Genomic DNA, 22628 nt, shown 5'->3' on the forward strand with positions numbered 1-22628 from the left:
TTTATAAAAGTATTGAAATTCTTGAAATAGGATGAATTCAAATGTTTTAGGGTTTTTCCGAAATATCACCTCATACCTAATAAGCCTATCTTTTGTGAGAAGTTTGTATATCGTACGTACGTTTATGTACAGCAGGGGTGTCCAAGGTCGGTCCTCAAGGGCCGCTGTCTTTTTGTTTTCCAGCTCTCCCAGGATGTTCTAATGCTGCATCAGAGCTGACTGATGAACTGATCATCTGAAACAGGTGTGATGCAGCCGGGAGAGCTGGAAAACAGGCACGACAGTGGCCCTCCAGGCCCAGATCGGGACATGCCTGATATACAGTATAATTTACATGTTCATGCATCTTCAAGGATTTTCCAAATTGCTCTTGAAGATCATGAAACAACAAACGTGAAACACAGTATTAAACAACAAATATGAAATCCATAATTGACCATCCCACCCTAAATGCACCATTGCTATTGCTTTAGTTAACTTGAACTGAAATGTACCCAGACGTGCTCGCATTTCAATGGACTAGCCATTCATTTCCCTTTTTAATGCAGTTATATCCTGTTGTGGATGTAGTTTTTGATGGACACCCAGCCTCTGTCTTTCAGAGCTGCTGGCTCTGCGTGGAGACAGGACTCACAGCTCGTTTTACCTGAAACTTTATGGCTTGTTATGAAATCAAACATATGTCGCTCAACAGCCTTCACTTCATCATCTGTCCACGTGCGTCTCTTATTCCCACCTGTAAAAGAAGGCATTATTTATTAAAAATGGAAAAATAAAATAATCAAGATATTCCAGGAAATAATGAGAATTTTGAAAATTTGAGAATTTTGAGAATTTATCTCTCATTCCATTCATGGTCTCCAGAGGGTTCAGTCAGGTCACTTGGTGTCTGGAACATAATTTACGGTGTCAAAATATTCAGCATTCTTCATTCTGACCAGTTAAGAAATGGATAAACATTAATTATCATTGAACATTGCTCACGGGAGAGTTTGGGATGAATATACCACACTATAGAAAGTTAACACTGTTCAGTTCTGTGGAACAGCAATATGGGGACATTCGAACACAGGCTCTCCAGAGTTAGGTTAAGACAAAAGTCATGTCACGTGAAACACACTCAGGTTTTTCAGGTCTGAAGAAATATGAGGACATGACGACTGAAATCATGGAGAGTCCATGTTTCTGATTTATAACTTCTCCTGTGTTTGTCAAAGAAAGCTGAAAACTCACACCTAGTATATCATGATAAGAAGTAGTAACCTGTTGTAAGGATGAAGTGGATCTCTCACTCCATTCTTGGTTTCCAGAGGGTTCAGTCAGGTACCTGTCACTTGATGTCTGCAACATAACAACATTACGGTGTCAAAAGTTTCAGCATTCTTCATTCTGACCAGTTAAGAAATGAATAAACATTATTTCTCATTGAACATTGCTCACAGGAGAGTTTGGGAATAATGTACCACACTATAGTAAGTTAACACTGTTCAGCTCTGAGTAACAGCAATATGGGGACATTCGAACACAGGCTCTCCAGAGTTAGGTTAAGACAAAAGTCATGACACCTGAAACACACTCAGGTTTTTCAGGTCTAAAGAAATATGAGGACATGACGACTGAAATCATGGAGAGTCCATGTTTCTGATTTATAACTTCTCCTGTGTTTGTCAAAGAAAGCTGAAAACTCAAACCTAGTATATCATGACAAGAAGTAGTAACCTGTTGTAAGGATGAAGTGTATCTATCATTCCTTTCATGGTCTCCAGAGGGTTCAGTCAGGTCACTTGGTGTCTGCAACATAACATTACGGTGTCAAAATATTCAGCATTCTTCATTTTGACCAGTTAAGAAATGAATAAATATTAATTATCATTGAACATTGCTCACGGGAGAGTTTGGGATGAATATACCACACGATAGAAAGTTAACACTGTTCAGTTCTGTGGAACAGCAATATGGGGACATTCGAATACAGGCTCTCCAGAGTTAGGTTAAGGCAAAAGTCATGTCACCTGAAACACACTCGGGGTTTTCAGGTCTAAAGAAATATGAGGACATGACGACTGAAATCATGGAGAGTCCATGTTTCTGATTTATAACTTCTCCTGTGTTTGTCAAAGAACATTGAAAATTCAAACCTAGTATATCATGATAAGAAGTAGTAACCTGTTGTAAGGATGAAGTGGATCTCTCACTCCATTCTTGGTTTCCAGAGGGTTCAGTCAGGTACCTGTCACTTGATGTCTGCAACATAACAACATTACGGTGTCAAAGGTTTCAGCATTCTTCATTCTGACCAGTTAAGAAATGAATAAACATTATTTGTCATTGAACATTGCTCACAGGAGAGTTTGGGAATAATGTACCACACTATAGTAAGTTAACACTGTTCAGCTCTGAGTAACAGCAATATGGGGACATTCGAACACAGGCTCTCCAGAGTTAGGTTAAGGCAAAAGTCATGTCACCTGAAACACACTCGGGTTTTTCAGGTCTAAAGAAATATGCGGACATGACGACTGAAATCATGGAGAGTCCATGTTTCTGACTTATAACTTCTCCTGTGTTTGTCAAAGAAAGCTGAAAACTCAAACCTAGTATATCATGATAAGAAGTAGTAACCTGTTGTAAGAATGAAGTGGATCTCTCACTCCATTCATGGTCTCCAGAGGGTTCAGTCAGGTCAGTTGGTGTCTGCAACATAACATTACGGTGTCAAAATATTCAGCATTCTTCATTCTGACCAGTTAAGAAATGAATAAACATTAATTATCATTGAACATTGCTCACGGGAGAGTTTGGGATGAATATACCACACTATAGAAAGTTAACACTGTTCAGTTCTGTGGAACAGCAATATGGGGACATTCGAACACAGGCTCTCCAGAGTTAGGTTAAGGCAAAAGTCACGTCACCTGAAACACACTCGGGTTTTTCAGGTCTAAAGAAATATGAGGACATGACGACTGAAATCATGGAGAGTCTATGTTTGTGATTCATAACTTCTCCTGTGTTTGTCAAAGAAAGCTGAAAACTCAAACCTAGTATATCATGATAAGAAGTAATAACCTGTTGTAAGGATGTAGTGGATCTCTCACTCCATTCTTGGTCTCCAGAGGGTTCAGTCAGGTACCTGTCATTTGGTGTCTGCAACATAACAACATTACGGTGTCAAAATATTCAGCATTCTTCATTCTGACCAGTTAAGAAATGAATAAACATTATTTCTCATTGAACATTGCTCACAGGAGAGTTTGGGAATAATGTACCACACTATAGAAAGTTAACACTGTTCAGCTCTGTGGAAGAGCAATATGGGGACATTCAGCCACAGCATCTCCAGAGTTAGGTTAAGACAAAAGTCATGACACCTGAAACACACTCAGGTTTTTCAGGTCTAAAGAAATATGAGGACATGACGACTGAAATCATGGAGAGTCTATGTTTCTGATTTATAACTTCTCCTGTGTTTGTCAAAGAAAGCTGAAAACTGAAACCTAATATATAATGATAAGACGTAGTAACCTGTTTAAGGAAGAAGTGGATCTTCCACTCCTTTCTTGATCTTCAGAAGGTTTCATCAGGATCGGAACACTTGATGTCTGCAACATAGCAACAGTGCAGTGTCAGAAATATTCAAATTTATTCATCCTGATTAGTTAATAAATGAATAAACATTGTTTTTCATTGAACATCGCTCACAGGAGGGTTTGGGATTAATATAAGACACTATAGAAAGTTAACACTGTTCAGCGCTGTGTAACAGCAATATGGGGACATTCGAAAACAGGCTCTCCAGAATTAGGTCCAGACAAAAATCATGTCACCTGAAACACACTCGGGTTTTTCAGGTCTAAAGAAATATGAGGACATGACGACTGAAATCATGGAGAGTCCATGTTTCTGACTTATAACTTCTCCTGTGTTTGTCAAAGAAAGCTGAAAACTCAAACCTAGTATATCATGATAAGAAGTAGTAACCTGTTGTAAGAATGAAGTGGATCTCTCACTCCATTCATGGTCTCCAGAGGGTTCAGTCAGGTCAGTTGGTGTCTGCAACATAATATTACGGTGTCAAAATATGGAGCATTCTTCATTCTGACCAGTTAAGAAATGAATAAACATTAATTATCATTGAACATTGCTCACTGGAGAGTTTGGGATGAATATACCACACTATAGAAAGTTAACACTGTTCAGTTCTGTGGAACAGCAATATGGGGACATTCGAACACAGGCTCTCCAGAGTTAGGTTAAGGCAAAAGTCATGTCACCTGAAACACACTCGGGTTTTTCAGGTCTAAAGAAATATGAGGACATGACGACTGAAATCATGGAGAGTCCATGTTTCTGATTTATAACTTCTCCTGTGTTTGTCAAAGAACATTGAAAATTCAAACCTAGTATATCATGATAAGAAATAGTAACCTGTTGTAAGGATGAAGTGGATCTCTCACTCCATTCTTGGTTTCCAGAGGGTTCAGTCAGGTAGCTGTCACTTGATGTCTGCAACATAACAACATTACGGTGTCAAAAGTTTCAGCATTCTTCATTCTGACCATTTAAGAAATGAATAAACATTATTTCTCATTGAACATTGCTCACAGGAGAGTTTGGGAATAATGTACCACACTATAGTAAGTTAACACTGTTCAGCTCTGAGTAACAGCAATATGGGGACATTCGAACACAGGCTCTCCAGAGTTAGGTTAAGGCAAAAGTCATGTCACCTGAAACACACTCGGGTTTTTCAGGTCTAAAGAAATATGAGGACATGACGACTGAAATCATGGAGAGTCCATGTTTCTGACTTATAACTTCTCCTGTGTTTGTCAAAGAAAGCTGAAAACTCAAACCTAGTATATCATGATAAGAAGTAGTAACCTGTTGTAAGAATGAAGTGGATCTCTCACTCCATTCATGGTCTCCAGAGGGTTCAGTCAGGTCAGTTGGTGTCTGCAACATAACATTACGGTGTCAAAATATGGAGCATTCTTCATTCTGACCAGTTAAGAAATGAATAAACATTAATTATCATTGAACATTGCTCACGGGAGAGTTTGGGATGAATATACCACACTATAGAAAGTTAACACTGTTCAGTTTTGTGGAACAGCAATATGGGGACATTCGAACACAGGCTCTCCAGAGTTAGGTTAAGGCAAAAGTCATGTCACCTGAAACACACTCGGGTTTTTCAGGTCTAAAGAAATATGAGGACATGACGACTGAAATCATGGAGAGTCCATGTTTCTGATTTATAACTTCTCCTGTGTTTGTCAAAGAACATTGAAAATTCAAACCTAGTATATCATGATAAGAAGTAGTAACCTGTTGTAAGGATGAAGTGGATCTCTCACTCCATTATTGGTTTCCAGAGGGTTCAGTCAGGTACCTGTCACTTGATGTCTGCAACATAACAACATTACGGTGTCAAAAGTTTCAGCATTCTTCATTCTGACCAGTTAAGAAATGAATAAATATTAATTATCATTGAACATTGCTCACGGGAGGGTTTGGGATGAATATACCACACGATAGAAAGTTAACACTGTTCAGTTCTGTGGAACAGCAATATGGGGACATTCGAACACAGGCTCTCCAGAGTTAGGTTAAGACAAAAGTCATGTCACCTGAAACACACTCAGGTTTTTCAGGTCTGAAGAAATATGAGGACATGACGACTGAAATCATGGAGAGTCTATGTTTGTGATTTATAACTTCTCCTGTGTTTGTCAAAGAAAGCTGAAAACTCAAACCTAGTATATCATGATAAGAAGTAGTAACCTGTTGTAAGGATGAAGTGGATCTCTCACTCCCTTCTTGGTCTCCAGAAGGTTCAGTCAAGATCCCGTCACTTGGTGCCTGCAACATAACACCATTACGGTGTCAAAATATTCAGCGTTCTTCATTCTGACCAGTTAAGAAATCAATAAACATTATTTATCATTGAACATCTCTCACAGGAGGGTTTGGGATTAATATACCACACTATAGAAAGTTAACACTGTTCGGCTCTGTGGAACATCAATATGGGGACATTCGAACACAGGCTCTCCAGTGTTAGGTCCAGACAAAAGTCATTTCACCTGATCACACTCTGGTTTTTCAGCAACATTACAGTATCAGAAATATTCTAAAAAGTATTCTACAGTAACTGAAGAAGTATGAGGGCATGACTGAAATCATGAAAATCAACATTATAGCAACCATAGAGTGTCAGAAATATGTCGTAGTTACATGACTTTTGAATAAATTAAACTTCATACACAGCTCTTCGCATTATGAAGGAAGTTTAAAGGCATCTAATTTTCCTCGACTATTACGGATAGTATGCGTTTTTATGAATTGTGATATTTGGTGAAGCACAATAGTTTAACAGAAGCCAAATAATTTCTATTTCTATTTTTTCATTCCAAGATATTCCTAGTTCTACATGGCACTACAATATTCTCAATAATTGAATGATAATGGCTGCTAAACATTTTCTTCAAAAGTACTTCAATTATTTTTGCTCCAATATGATCAATGGCATAAAAAAAACATGCTGTTGTTTATTGTGACATTTTTGGGGTAAATACAATGTACGAATAAAATCTGTCACTGTGACAGGCTTTGGTTGCAGCTCTTGTCATGTGCTTGCGGTAGCCATAAGAATTAGATAGCAGGTAGATTGATAGCATACCTTTATAATCATTGATCCACTGGGCTTTCAAACAAGGCTTGTTGACTCCAGATAAAAGGAGCAGCCTCAGATTCAGGGCTCAGTCTGGTTCTTCTTTGTGACATTATCACCACCAGTAAACATCTACAATCGAAAATGAGAAGAAGTCAGCCAGACAAGCAAGCACAATATTATGGCAGCACTTATTTTGGCTCAAAAAGTACTGAGCCAAAGGAATATTATTTTCTTCCTCAAAAATACAAAAATTCATTTCATCAAACATTTGCTGGTCAGACTAATAGATTTGGGCAAACCATTTGTCAGGCAGATAACAATGTAAAATTAAAATCGAGTAACACAATATTGTCTTGACCAAATGTACCAAAATAAGCTGAATTCTGCTATAATTTCATTGCAAACGTTTGTTTGTTTTTTCATTGAAACGGTGTACAATTGAATCAGCACAAGAATAAACAGTGTAAATACACCGGGCTTAGCGTAAATGCTAGAAGTGCCTGGCCCACTTTCATTAGGCTACCTGTACTAACTAATTTAAATTAACTGCAATCGAATAAAACAAATACTGCACTGAAATAAACATATGGCACCAAAACCAAGTTCCACAGACTGTGTTGTTAAAGATTTAGAAAAGTTTTACAGAACCTTGCCTGCAGGACATGTCCACATTACTTTTACTGGAAGCTTATTAGCATGCTAACGATCGAGCTAGCTAGCTAGCTAGCTGTCTTATTGAATGATATTACCTTTGGTGGGCACTGTTAAACACGGTTATATTGACCAACTTCTATGTTACGGTAAGATAAAGGAAAAGGAATTGCTTACCCGATGGTCATCCACGCGTGGTCGTGTTTGAGAGTAGGATTGTCTGGCTGCTTCACATGTTGGATTTTGTGTGACTGCTAATTGATGTGACTTATCAGGACGAGGGCGGGGAAAATGTGTGAGTCAGTCCGAAAAAGATGACATTTGAGGTCCTGCACAATGACGTCACTGAAAGTGTGTTAAAAGTGTGTTAAGTACCGAAGTTGGCCACTAGTTTTCCAAATGAAAAGTGAGTCGAAAGTTAAACACACTTAAACACACAATTTCTGAAAATTGTGCTCTTTCAGGACATCACTTATTTTTGGTGTGGGAGTATCCTCGTGAGCTCTAGAGTAGTGTAGACTGCGTGGAAATATGAGGACGCGAAAAATGTCCTCATTTTTCCACAGGTCCTCATTGTGAAGGTGTGTTATCATAAAATTGTCCTGAGATGTCATGAATACAAACGCACACACACACACACACACACACACACACACACACACAAAGCACAACAAACATTTCCGACCCAACTGGCTGCGACCCAGATGCGGCCAAGGAGAGGGCACACCAATAGACCCTGTCAGCAAGCTTCTCTGGCTTTAATCCCACTTGCGGTTGACCTTCAGTGGAGTACCAGAATCACTGTTTGAAACAGCATCTCAAATGCTGTATGTCCAGTAGCAGAGGAATTTAATGGCATATGTTTCATTGTATAGAACATAGCATATTATAACAGATAGATTTTGCTTAATAGTAGAGACTAAATGAAGTATTGTGAAACTTCAACGGTCAAATACAGTCACAGGCAACGTGTGATGCCTTTAAAGCAGTGGTCCTCAACGTTTCAGATGCAAATTAAAAATTCAAAAAAATCAAATTACAACCCCAATAAATGCAAACAGACTTTCACTTGTACAAGACTGTGGCAATCATCTGTGAATGTGTGATTCACCCACGACCAGAGACCAACCAACCAAACGCCAGCGAGTGTGAGGGAGCCGGTAAACCCACTTGCCACGTTAGAAACACCCAGCAGCAAGTCTACTGGACACGTCACAAACTAGCATACAACCGGCTAGCAACGAGACCCGACAAAATGCCACCCAAACAGAAGCAAGACACAAAGCAGGAAGAGGATTCCGTGACCCTCACTCAAGTAAATGAATTACTCCAGCAACAAAAAGAACTTTTTATGGCGCTCTTGCAACAACAACGGGAAAATTTCAAAGGATTTGTCAAGATGATAATAGACTCAACAAACTCACGACTTGACACTTTTACCAGGGTAGTCCAAGTAATAAAAAACAGCATCAACTTTACCCAAAAAGAGGTAGACGACATAAAAAAAAAAATCTAATCTGTCAAACTGGCCATTCCAAAGACATGCAAACAGAATTCTACAAAGTATGTGACGGCATGCTTGTATTAACGGACAAGGTGGACTACTTGGAAGGACAGTCAAGAAGAAACAACTTAGTAATTGATGGAATTGAGGAAAAACCGGGAGAAACGTGGACTGAAACAGAGGAAAAAGTTTAAAAAATCCTGAAGGAGAAACGGCTGATACAGGGGCAAATTGAGGTGGAGAGAGCTCACCGCACAGGAAGACAAGACGCTGGAAGACCTCGACCAAGGCCAGTTGTGGTGAAATTTCTAAGATACAAGGACAGATCAAGGATCCTACAAAAAGCAAAATACTTAAAAGGCTCCAACATCTACATCAACGAACAATTTACAGATGCCGTACGACAAAAAAGAAAAGAGCTCCTCCCAAAATTAAAAGCTGCACGTGACAGAGGGGAAACTGCCTACTTAAGACATAACAAACTTATTGTCCACCCCCGCACCAGTACTCCAACACAACAGGCTCGAGTTCAACACCATCAAGCAGCATACTGAGAATTTTTCACCACCCGACAATAAAAACTTTGACCCTACTGAAGCAGGAAATTCACATACCAAAAACCATGGACTTTGAATCCTTTGATGACCCTTCCAACCCTTTGATGACTTCCAACCCTACTGACCACAAGACGTTTGACCCTGAGAACAACTTGGACCCGGACAATAACTTTTTCAAGACCGACTGACCGCGAAGGAGCCAGCGACGACCGACCGTGAGGGAGCCAGTGATGACCGCGAGGAAGCCAGCGACGACTGCAGGGAAGCCAGCGACCGTGAGGAAGCCTGGAGACAACCAGCCTGCGACCACCGTGAGGGAGACAACGACGACCGCAAGGGAGCCAGAGACGACGAGAGGAAACCAGCGACGACTGCAGGGGAGCCAGTGACCACGAGGGAGCCGGGAGACAGAGCCTGAGGCAGCCGGGAGACAACCAGCCAGCGCGCGTGAGAGAGCCGGGAGGCAGCCAGCCGGTGAGCGTGAGGGAGTCGGCGACGACCGCAAGGGAGCCAGCGACTACGAGGGACCCAGTGATGACGGCGAGAGAGTGAGCGACGACAGCGAGGGAACCAACGACGGCCGTGAGGGAGCCATCGACGACTGCGTGGGAGCGGGAAATTCACATCCCAAAAACATGGACTTCCAACCCTTTGAAGATATTGACTATAAGCCATTGGATCCCGAGAACAATTTGGACCCAGACAATAACTTCTTCAACAACAAACAAAGGGTAACAAACTATGACTATTACCTGGATGAACAATTCAACACTAATATAAAATTGGAAAATGCACTTTCGGTAATACACTTAAACAGTAGAAGTCTCTATAAAAACTTCACAAAAATTAAAGAATACCTGACTAAATTAAATAGATTTAAAATAATTGCCATATCAGAAACTTGGCTTGATGAAGATAAAACAACTGAAATGGAAATAGAAGGTTATGAAATGTTTGCAACTAATAGAGAAAACAAAAAAGGAGGGGGGTTGCAATATATGTAGACAAAGCACTTAAATGCAGTAAAATCGAGACATTGACTTATTAAACCCAAATAAACACAAAAAAACAACTGACTTCATAAATACTATGTACAGCAACAGCTTTTTCCCAGTAATCCTGAAACCTAGCAGAATAACAGTTGACACGGCCACATTAATAGATAATATATTTATAAATAAGATTGTTCATAAAATGGAAAGTGGACTTCTCATTAATGACATAAGTGACCACCTACCTGTTTTTGCAGTTTTTCATAATTATTTCGATAGAAAAGCTAAATCAACAACTCGTATAACAGAAATAAGACTAAGAACCAAACGTTCCATCGATGTCTTTAAGCAAGACCTAGAAAAAAAAACTGGACCGAGGTCTACTCAAACAAAGACCCAAATACAGCGTTTGAAGTATTTCAGTCTACCATAATCTCCTTATATGATAAACATTTTCCATTAACTAAAGTCTCCAAAAAGTATAAAGACCCAAGTAAGTCATGGATAACGAAAGGCATAGAAAACGCATGTAAAAAGAAAAACAATTTATATAAATTGTTTTTAAAATTCAGAACTGTAGAAGCAGAAAAAAATATAAAATATATAAAAATAAACTAGTAAATATTATAAGAACCAGTAAAAGAGATCATTATCATGCACTATTAGAGCAGAATAAAGGTAACACACAAGAAATATGGAAAATACTTAACCAAGTAATCAGAAATAGTCCTAAAAAAATGCATTATCCAGAGTATTTTATTTAAAGGCAAAAATAGTATTTTGGAAAAAACTGCAGAAATAGCAACTGAATTTAATGAGTATTTTGTCAACATCGGCAGTAACCTAGCAAAACAAATTCCTGATCCAACAAACCTGTTTGAAATAGATAGATACGTAGAAAAAAACTCCTCCACGATGTTCCTTACTGCTGTAAAACAAGAAGTATCGAATATTATAAAAAAATTTAAAAATAAAAAGTCAACTGATTGCTTTAATATTGATATGACAATAATCAAGCAGATTATAGAATATGTAGTGCGACCTTTCACGCACATATGCAACCTGACATTCAAAGCTGGTATATTTCCATCAAAAATGAAAATTGCTAAAGTTATTCCAATCTATTAAAGTGGAGAAAAACATCTGTTTACAAATTATAGACCAATATCACTACTACCACAATTTTCAAAAATATTAGAAAAACTATTTTCTCGCAGACTTGATAGTTTTATACAATATCAGTACGTGCAACTCAACAATAAAAAAAAAACAATCAACTGAAAATCACTCAAGGAGTTCCTCAGGGGTCAGTGCTTGGTCCAAAACTATTCATCTTATATATAAATGATATCTGCAAGGTCTCAAAACTATTTAAATGTGTCCTATTTGCTGATGATACAACTTTCTACTGTTCTGGAATGAATCTGAAACATCTCCTGACAACCGTAGAAAACGAATTAAACAAATTAAAAAACTGGTTCGACAGAAATAAATTGTCACTTAACCTGAAAAAAATCGAAGTTAATTGTTTTTGGCACAAGACCAATCAAACACCAAGCTAAAATTATGGTAAACTCAATTAAAATAGAAAGAGCGTATGAAACCAAGTTTCTCGGATTAGTAATAGACTCAAAACTATGTTGGAAACCACATATCGATAACATAAAAAGAAAAATAGCCAAGACAGTAGGGATCCTCTACAAAACCAAGGAAGTGCTAAATAAGAGATTTTTGTACACATTATACACTTCATTATTATTACCATATATAATATATATATACTAAGCTAAAAGCTATGATGGCCAGTCCCTCCCACCCCCTCCAGCCCGCCCTGACAGCACTTGGTAGCTCCTTCAGCCAGAGACTGTTACACCCGCGCTGCAAGGAGAGATACCGACGCTCGTTCCTACCGACTGCTGTCAGGCTGATGAATAAAAAAATAACAATCATAATAATAATAATAATTAAATTATGTGAAGGAAAATTGTAAATAGTACTGCGATTTATCCATTGTGTTCATATTGTATTTAATTGAAAGATGTTTGTTTGTTTTTTCTCTTTCTCCTTTCTTCTTTCTACATACATTCTTGCTGCTGGAGGCTGTAAATTTCCCTAGTGTGGGACGAATAAAGGATATCTTATCTTATATATGACCTACTTATTGGAAATATGGGGAAATGCCTGCAAAACAAACACACTCCCTATTCTCAAACTACAAAAAAAGCAATTCAAATTATTAATACATCAAAATATACGGAACCCACAAATCCACTATTTATCAATTAAATACGATGAAATTTTATGACCTGGTTGACTTTAAAATCGCCCAATTAATGTACAAAGCACACAATAACCTGCTCTGCCAAAACATTCAGAAGTTTTTTGAAATTCGAGAAGGCAACTATGAATTAAGAGGTACCAACTTATTCAAAAAACTGAGTTCAAAAACAAATTCAAAAAAATAGTACAAACAACCTACATCAATCAAAGTTAAAATGATAAATTCTAAACATTAAATATAATGATAAATCAGAACTAAATTGATAAATAGAGAAAGGTATTGAAATATCCATTATGAATACAAGAGAAAATTGACACAAGAGTGCCAGGGTGAGGATGTATATAATCCCGATAGAAACCAAAAGTTGTAAAAATATCACGGTTAAGGGTAAAGTATGAGCCTTAATGGAGACTTCTTACTTTTTCTTTTCTGATTGATATAAAAATGATTTAGTAGATATAAACACATAACGGGGTAGGACTAGATATGTTTTTTACTTCATCCTACTCCCTTGAACATAACTGTGTTGAATGAAGACTGATTTCTTTCTTTTTACTTTTTTTATCTACCTTATTTTCTGTCAAATTATTACTGTATATGTTTTATGTTCAATAAGCAATAAACAAACAAACAAATGTGGAGAAACACAGCATGGAGGACTGGCTCATCTGCCCTGTCCTAACCAACCCTTGTAGCCAGAAAGATGTAAAGATCTGTGTGAAGAACGTCGCCTAACACGGCTTTGAAGAGACAAAAAGAAGACTTGAATTTAATTTTTCTACCTTCAAGGTACACAAAGCCCTTTAACACTGTCTCATTATTAACCTATTGACGACGCAGCTTCCAAAGCAACTGAGGGCTCAGTATCTTACTGAAGGACACTGGACACTGGTCACAAGAACTGAGGATCAGACCCACAACCTCAGGGTTGGGAGATGGCCACTCCACCACATGAGCCATTACGCCCGCAACAAACAGAACAAAAAGTTCTCAATGGTAATGTTTCGAGCTTTAAAGACAACAGAAGTGTTGACGGACTGATTCGGAAGTGCATGGTCCTGTGTTGCCCTAAAGTAGCATTGATGAAAAATTCTGGGAGCTTGCATACCCCTAGCCGTAGCACACTTATAGAATGGCTTCTCTCAAGTAGCCTAAATCCAAACCTTTATGGATCAAGTCTTGATAAAGATCATAATAAACCTCACAGGATGGCACCTTAGAGCATAACATGATTAACCAATGCTGCATTACTTTTTCTTTGGCTTTCTTTTGTGACTTATTCCAAAAGAAGAGGAAGCCTCTCAAGAAGAAATGGTAAGTGAAGAAGAAAATGAAGAGAAATGACATTAAGTAAGCAGACTCCCATTCAAAGCGGGAGGACTCAACACATGATGTTATGTGCTAAAGTTTGGATACGAAGTGCAGTTTGCCTATTTTCACACTTGACAGTTCAGAATTTTAAAATGGTTCTTGCGACTTAGCCTCTGCAGTTGATTCAGGTTCCAGTGTACCCCCTTATTCATTATTTCTATTGCAATTAATATGCCTTTGACCTAAAAACCTTCACCGTAGAGCTTTTTTTTCTTCCCCTCCAATTTTGCAGCTGTAGACTGCAAATTTCCCCAGTGTGGGACAAATAAAGGTTATCTTATCTTATACAAAATCTACTTTTAAGTGCCCCAAAGTACTAATTTTTATATATATATATTTTGAGCACAGTGTATAAAGTTAGGATCAAACCAATTTCAAGTCAGCTTTTGTTGCACAAATGCATTTACATCCTAATGTCTACATATTAACTGATTTTATATGCAGAGGTGTGTCATAAGGAAGTGACACAGTGTGAAAGCACATAAAAAAAAACTGATTGCATTTTGTGTAAATTGTGGAGATAGCGCGATGTGACGGCTGCACGGGGCCGTAGCTCGGGCTGTTGACTGAAGGGAATTAATGAGCACTGAGACAACTGTTGCATTGCGGGTAGAGCCGGTGTCAGGTTTTGACAGAAATAATATAAAATTAGATTTATCTCGCTCTGCCGCATTGTCTTCCATCGCGATTGAGTCGCGAAATTCAATGAAAGACCAGTGGAGCGCTCGTCATATTTGTCTAGTGAGAATCTCATAAGTTACTGCAGGTAAACTGGATGCTGAAAAAGTCGACCGAATGGGGTACATTCCAATCAATGACCACCAAACCGAATACTTTGACTTGAACGTCTGACATGAGACAATGCTATGGCTATAGAATGGCACGTTGTCAGCTTTTTGTGGCCGTACCTATGGGGAATGGTTGTTGAATGTTTCCAAGCACTTATGCAGTACTTACTGTCTGTGCTGAATGTCAATGCCATCCCTATAAAAGATAGAAGCAGCTCACTGTCAGGTAGGGGAAAGCAAGTTGGCGGTTGGGGGAAGGGGGGCGGGTCGCGTGAATTAAAGTGAGTGAACACTTCCTGCAGAGAGATGTGTTTATTTGGAGCGGTGTGACAAAATGAAATACGTGGACTGACTGACTCTTTAGATGAGCGAAGGGAAATATTTTAATGTGAAACATAACACTATGACAGAGAGCGGAGTCTCCAAAGTCAAACGCACTTTGTGACATGAAGCTGGTTTTTCACTTTGTATAAAAACACTGTTATTGACTCACCAAAAACGGGAAAAAAATAAACGAGAAAAGTGGAACTCACATTTCAATTTGTTGGTGGGAATGGCAAGTTTTTTTGTTTTTTGGTTTCGTTTGTTAGTTTTGGGGGTGGGGGCTGTAAATGATTCGACCTATTTTTCCCAGTTATTTGATTTGAACTCCAACCTTTGTGACTTAGTACTATTTTCTGGTAATGGATGAATCCATCATTATGTTGCTCTCAAACCTAAAACCAACGCAACATTCAATTGTTTTCTGAATTTGAAGCGAGTGTCAAACCAGCTCATCTCTCCTCTTGACAGGCTTCCAGTGTTATGGCACCAAGGGTATGAATAAGGGAACTGTTAAGCAGGTTAAGTCACACAGGATCTCATTTAGGTTTTTACTTGGGTTTTGGCTGTATTGATTGCAACGAAAGGCTTAATGAACTCTCGCTTCCAGCTCTGGGAACCTGGATATGAAAGCCAAGAGCTGTGCATCAACACAAAGTTTGGAGGAGGACTTTGAAGGGGGTTTGCTAACAGGAAAAACAACACTCAAACGATGACTTAATGAGTACATACATTGAGTGGCTTCGAATATGACAGCTAGATTAAGCTCCTTTGTCTCTCATCTTCATTCAACATCAAAATCATAAAATCAGATCATGCAATCTCGATATGCAGGTCAAAGATCCAGAGCCTAATCTGCCGCAATCCATCTCAATACAGGTTTGTTTCTTTCAAGTACCTCTTTGAAAAAAGTTCGGCAACAGATCCTAAGGAATAAAGGCAGGTTTGAGGTTCAAATGCAATTTGAAAACTTGAGCCCCTTCAGCAGTCAGTTGTTTTTTGTTTTTTTCTTGAATTTTACATTTGATGAAGATTCCATTGGATTTAGTGATTTGGAGTGACACTAATGGTTTGGTAAACTTGTTAGCACGATCAGTATGCTACAGTTATCTGAGTAGCTCTTAATATGTTATGTGAACATACCGGGCACATTCTCAGTTCATTGTTTATGCGTCATGGAACGTTAGCATATCGTACTCTTATCCAGCCTGTTGTTTTATTTTTATTTGTCTTTAAAGATGACATGTCTGTTCTTGGTGTTGGATTTTATCACATAAATCCCCCCCCCCCACACACACACACAATACGACATATACTCCAGTGCGACTTATGTTTTTTTGTTCTATATTATCCATTTCACAGCTGGTGCGACTTGTAGTCCAGAAAATACGGTAATTTTTTTAAGACGATTCCACAAAGATAGTGACCACTTGCCACGTGTGTATAAAGTGAGATTTGTTGCAAATTGACAGAAACGTTAGCAATTGTCAGCTTCCAGCAGGTCGCACGGCCATTTGAAACGGAATTCCAACTAAATCTGAGCGCTCATTCATCTTGAAGGTTTCTCAGAAGCCATTCGCTACTTATCAAATTATTTTGTCAATTGCATAGCTGCTTGAAACGTGCTTTTCTACAATCCACTGGACTTCGACCCATGCATCAAGTGTGTGCAGTCTAGTTGGGCTCTTACTCCGTCACATAACCAATTCATTTGGACTTTTTTTTTCAACTCAACGTTCAGATTTAGAGATTTTGAATCAGACATCCAAATGATGGCACTGACGCAGAACAAAAATAGTGAAGATTTGCAGTTCAGTGTATATGACTGCATGCATGTAACATTAAGAGCTCCTTGGAATTGACAGGGATTCATCTTTGGACATGGAATGCATAGATGTGAAGATCATTTGTAAAGTATCGCAAGTGATTCAACCTTTGCTTTGTTGTGTTAGCACTCTCTTCTTTGTAGAACTTAACGGCAATCATATATTGGACCTGACTGGTCAGTCAGTGACAACTGACAAGCTGGAGGACTAAAGTAATTTTCTGTCTTTGCAAACACAGAGTTGGCAGTATAAAAGCTGTTCGACACCATTCCCGGCACAAATATGCAGCTTCACAGGTGGAAAAGACATGACAATGTAAATTCACGGCAAGAAGAGGGATCACATTCAAAGAAATAACAACACCAAAGGTACTCATGAACAGTCGTTTTGTGCTCATCCTCCACAATCGGAGAAGCGCCTGCCAAAATTAGGCAATAAATTACAGAGAAGAGGAATAAAATGCAGGGTGACTGAGGACATAAAGTGGACTCAGGTAAACAGGCAGGGACATTAACAATGTTCAACCGCTGCCCAGGTTCTCCGGGTGGATTCAGGTGATGGGGACAAGCGTGATTTACGACAGGGGCGGTCCTGGGAGAATGGTGGTGGGACTTGCCAGGAGCACAATGGCTTTGTGCGGGGCTTTGTGACGGAAGAGCTAACCCTCAGCTTGGATTGGTAAAAGAGAGAAGGTAAACAAGGTTGAAATATGAAGTCATGCACAGGCAAATACTGATATTAATGATATATGTACACGCAAAAGCCCACGAAGGAAGGTCAGAATTTCATTGGTTATTTATTTCAAAGTTTTCATCTGTTCCTCAAGTACATTCTGTATGTCTAACATCAGACCTCTCTTCTTGGCTGTTAGGGCAATAAATAGGACTTTTGATTGTCAGATGCAAGACCGTCAGGATTGGAACGAGCGGGAAAAAAAAGATACGATCGAAGAAATGTCTTCTCATGAAAAAGCCACACAGAGAGATTATCTTCTCATCACGTAGACCGGGGGTGCCCATTAGGTAGATCCTGATCTACCGGTAGATCTAAGACTGGTCCCAAGTAGATCCGAGGAGTGTCGAGAAGAAAAAAAAACAAACAACCATATGTGTGTCTTTGTACATGTTAGTGATAATTTTTTTGTGTTAATATACACTGCACCCTAATCATCTTATCAGTCTCATTTTAACAAAAAAAAATATTAAAAAAAAAAAAAAGCAGGTAAATCTTAAATTTGCGGTGGCGCGTGATTACGTCACCGGAAGTTGTTAGCGCTCAGCAGTTTGCAATTGCAGCTTGTGATCAGGGCTGTTGCGCTCTATCTTTTATCGTCATGATTCTCATTCAGAGTTTGCTTCGTGTACAATTCACCAAGGGCACGAGCAAAGAATAGGAATATAGGAGGGTCCAGGGAAGCACTTTAAAACGGTACGTGTGAGCTACGATAGTTAACAGGCTGCAAAAGTGCCTCGCATGCCTACGTTTCAGGCTGTGATCATCATGGCGTGTGTGTGTATGTGTGCGCGTGCGCATCCGCGCACCGGTTAGGGAAGATCCCGGGAGGTTAGTTGATGGAAAAGTAGATCTTCGATCCAAAAAGTTTGGGCACCCCTGACGTAGACAGTGACTAACACGTCAGGGTCACAGGGGTGATTTGTCCTAGAAGAGCTTGTGTGTGTCTGTTTTATGAATTTGACAATGAGTATTTGGAAGAAGAAAAGTCTCACCAATGCAATACGTTTGTAATTCATTTCGTCTCAAATTTCACAAGGCAATTTTCAAGTTTACAACACTGACTGCGCTTACCCACAGTCAATATTTGGCTTAAGGTCAAAATTCCGGCTTTTGAACCCCTGGCAATAAGCCGTTTACATGCATGAGAGAAGAGTTACTTCCATGTACATGGGATTGTGACCAAACGGAATATCCCAACCTGAGACGCATGCACAATGTCATTTCCGCATCTTACTTCCGACCATCATTACTCTCACGACACAAATAAAGTAGTGGTTTTCCTCCTTGCTCCCAAATTGTGATTCTGTGCTATGTCTGAGCTTTGTGATGTTTGTTTACCTCTACTTGTGTATTTCCAGTGAGTTGAGCAGCAGACCGTCAGTCTCATACGCACACATACATGCGTGTATATATGAACACGATGGCAATTATGCCGGCGAAAAAAACGGCTCAGGGAAATGAAATCGGTTCTGCTCGCTTACAAGTGGCAACGTGAGATGAACACTGGTGGCTTTGCTGTGGTGAATATGGGCGTCGTTAGTCCAGTTGTATCCAAGTCCACAACACAATATATAAATAAAGAGCAGGCAAGCATAATTCATGGAATAATCTGTAGACTAATCGATTCGATAAATATTCGCTGGTGACACCTTGAGCGTTAATATACATGACTTTAGAAAATGTAAGAGTTATCAGCAGAGGTGTGCTAATCATCGTCAGAAATTAAAATAAATAAATAAATAAATTGTCACCCGGCGGGGTGTTTGGGGCGAGAGACACACAATCTCTTCCCGCACAAACATTTGTTAGTGACTGTACTGCTGGCAAGGGGAAACATTGTGAACAACAGTGGTGTCCATTCGAAAATTATTAAATAATATGTGAACTATGCTGTAAATTATACAATGAAAATGTCTATTCAAGCTACAGCGCATCCACTATATGTCCCATGTGTACCCAAAAAATATAATTATTTTTCTGACAGTTTCCTCTGAGACAAAAAATAAATGAATAAAACACAGTTGCGGCACCATCAGCTGTCTCTTTTCAAGCAGTGCTATCTTCCTTGTCTTTCCCCACATACAACATCTGACAGGTACGACCTTTTGGCAATGCTGGTAGGAGCCACTTAGGCTGCCCGACGCTAGGCCTGGATTAGTCATCACCTCTGAGGATCGTGGCACCTCGTGGAGAGGTTTTCTCCAGCGTGGCCCAAAGGCCCACTATGAAAAATAGAATGCCTAATGCCTTAAGATAGAGCCATTCATCAAAGACGAGGCAAAGGCCTGGATACTTTGTGTGTTGACTTCCCTCCCTGGTTCTCCATTCAGGACGGAGATGCAGAAACAACTCACTTATTGGAGAGTAATAAAAGAGAGATGGGGAGTTTTATTATTACCGCTGTAAAAATGTAATATTCCGACACCGTCTCCCCAGAAGCCATTTTGCAACCATTCCTCTGCTTCAGGAGATCTGTCATGTTCAGGCTCAAATGTTGAATACATACGGAGCTTCGTCACCATCGCGGTGGTTACATTGGCCGCCTCGTGAATGATAATTACAGGGAGACCACAGAGAAAAGCAGAATGGGGACAGAAAAAATACCTTGGGAAACAGTCACCATGCCAAACAGCCGCAAAGCAGCCGGACCAGTTAACCTATCCAGTGAACTGCTACACCCTGGGGTGCTGCTTGGTAATGACATCTTTGCCTGCACATCTTCGGATACATCCCATGACTCCTTCCTGTGTTGATCTTGCCGGGTCACTGAGGGATGCTTGGGTTGGGAGATGCCGCTCAGTGTGTACTCATGCCAAAACATTGCAGGACAAACTGAGCCAGGGCTGTCTTTTTCATTTATTCAGATGGCACTTGAACAAGTAAGAGGCATGCATGATACTGAGAGGAGGACCCCGAATGGAAATATCACTAGCTTAGAGATGTCGACGTCTGACAATGTCAGACAAATACCAGATTTTTCAGCACACCTAAAATCCGTTCATTTACTCAGCTTGTAAGTTTGTTCTCTCTATTTCTAATTGCTTTCTAATACGTTTACGTTCTCACTGTCATCCGCATCTAATTGCAAGCAGGTATACGTCTTTGTGTCATACCGGAACTCGAACTACTTGTTGCTTCTGTGTCTAAGAATCATATGAAATGTAGTTCTGATTAGCTTAACGATACGGTCAGATTGAACGCAAGCTGAACGTTTTTGGCGCCACAATTTCGATGTTGCAGTATGGGACAATATCATTGCAGTCTGTGGAACAGAGAGGTAACCAACACAGCGACCTTCTAATAGATGTCGGGACTGTGATTTGAAATGTCCAATATGGACAAAATGTAGTACCGCAAATGTGCTTAAATGATAAATAATGCAACATCAAAAGTGTGTTTTGGGGGGTATGCGTGCATGTGTGTGTTAACTCAATCATTTTTTTTTCTGAAATGCCAAGAGCATGCAATATCAGGTTAAATGAAGATAAATTGCCAATAGAGGTGACTGTGGATGTTAATGAATGTTTGTCTAGCCCTACAATACTACAATATCGCATTATTACCAAATATTGCCAGGTGGGAGACTAGCAGTGGTTTAAGTCACCTGGCCGAGCTGTTCATGAAGTGGTAGACCCAATTAGGTACACTATGGTACAAAATGGGCATAATTCAGCTTTCATCCTGTGAGCTGAAGTGGTTTTTCCACATAAAATTGTTCACATTCACATTCTGCAAAACACAAGCTGTAGGTGGAGGTTGAGATACCACCTTCCATGATTCGTATTTGGCACATGCATATTGATGTCCCTGGCTCTGATCCACATCTTTGAACTCCGAGAGCCTCGGTTGTCTGACCAAGTATAAAGGCAAAAAGGAACGTGTGGAAAACCAGCTACTAATCAAACAATATAATGTCAAAGCGGTGCAAACATCGTCTCTCGTCTTGGCCTCATAAACTAGCCAAGAGAGAAGGCAAACAGTTAAGTTTGAGTAATTCGAGTCAATGCACTGCAATGCTGTTTCATGTGCCCAAATGCATCTGTTTGCATAAATGGCTGAGCATTGCATCAGGCATGCAGATTGTGTTTGTGCTTTTGTGTGTACCCATGTGTGTTCTGTGGCTATGCCAATTGGCTCTTAGACGCGGGGTGGGGGTGGGGGGGGGGTCAGAAAGCTCATGAGAACAAGATTTAGTAGCACGCTGGCAGCTCTGGCGTAGGTGCTTCAAAGCGGCAGAGTGTCGCTGTGATTGTGTACGTGTGCATGTGTGATGCAATGACTTTTTCATGGATAAACCCGTTGCTACACCAAATACTTTATTAGACCAGCTTGCCACATCAGTGCCACCCCATGGCTGCACATGCATCATTCGAATTCATGGGATTGCCAACATTATTATTATAAGTGACATTGTAACAGAGTAAGTGTTTTGAGGCAATCCCATTTGTGACATTATAGATCAGCAGTCCCCAACCTTTTTCGACCCATGGACCGGTTTAATGTCAGACAATATTCTCAGGGACCAGCCTTTAAGTTGTGATGGGTAAATACAACAAAATGATACAGGGTTCACACTCTTCTAATTGCTTTTTATTGATGGACCTTGTGAGGACTTTTGAGGGCTAATTTAGCCATATTTTAAAAGACTTTTTCTCCATTTAGCAGGGGATTAACGACGGATTTAATGCCCGCTCAGCAATATGCAGGATGAACAGAAAGCCACATATCACTGAGCTGGTGTTCAAATCATTGCTGCCAAAGGAAGGGCACATCTTTATTTTTAGGGGGAGTCAGCTAACCCTTTATTTGACATAATGTATGTAAAATTGTCATTTTCCTACCTGCAAAGGTAAGAAAAAAACTTATACAACATTATAACAAATAAAGTACACTAAGAAATTTTAAAATTTATAAAATGTAAAA

General features: G+C 39.5%; 1 protein-coding gene and 1 long non-coding RNA gene across 8 annotated transcripts in view; both read right to left on the reverse strand.

The window, feature by feature from the left end:
- The window catches only part of diaph2 (diaphanous-related formin 2), a 471059-nt gene that overhangs the window by 352183 nt on the left and 96248 nt on the right, over positions 1–22628 (reverse strand). The gene's annotated exons all lie outside the window — the stretch shown is intronic.
- Positions 1619–5862, reverse strand: LOC127608284 (uncharacterized). Its single transcript, XR_007964230.1, has 6 exons — positions 5788–5862; positions 5332–5409; positions 4429–4506; positions 3070–3147; positions 2139–2166; positions 1619–1691 (listed from the first exon to the last, which is right to left on the reverse strand). It is a non-coding gene; the product is annotated as an uncharacterized LOC127608284 (long non-coding RNA).

Source organism: Hippocampus zosterae, chromosome 1 (genome assembly GCF_025434085.1).
Source record: "Hippocampus zosterae strain Florida chromosome 1, ASM2543408v3, whole genome shotgun sequence".
Taxonomy (NCBI): domain Eukaryota; kingdom Metazoa; phylum Chordata; class Actinopteri; order Syngnathiformes; family Syngnathidae; genus Hippocampus; species Hippocampus zosterae.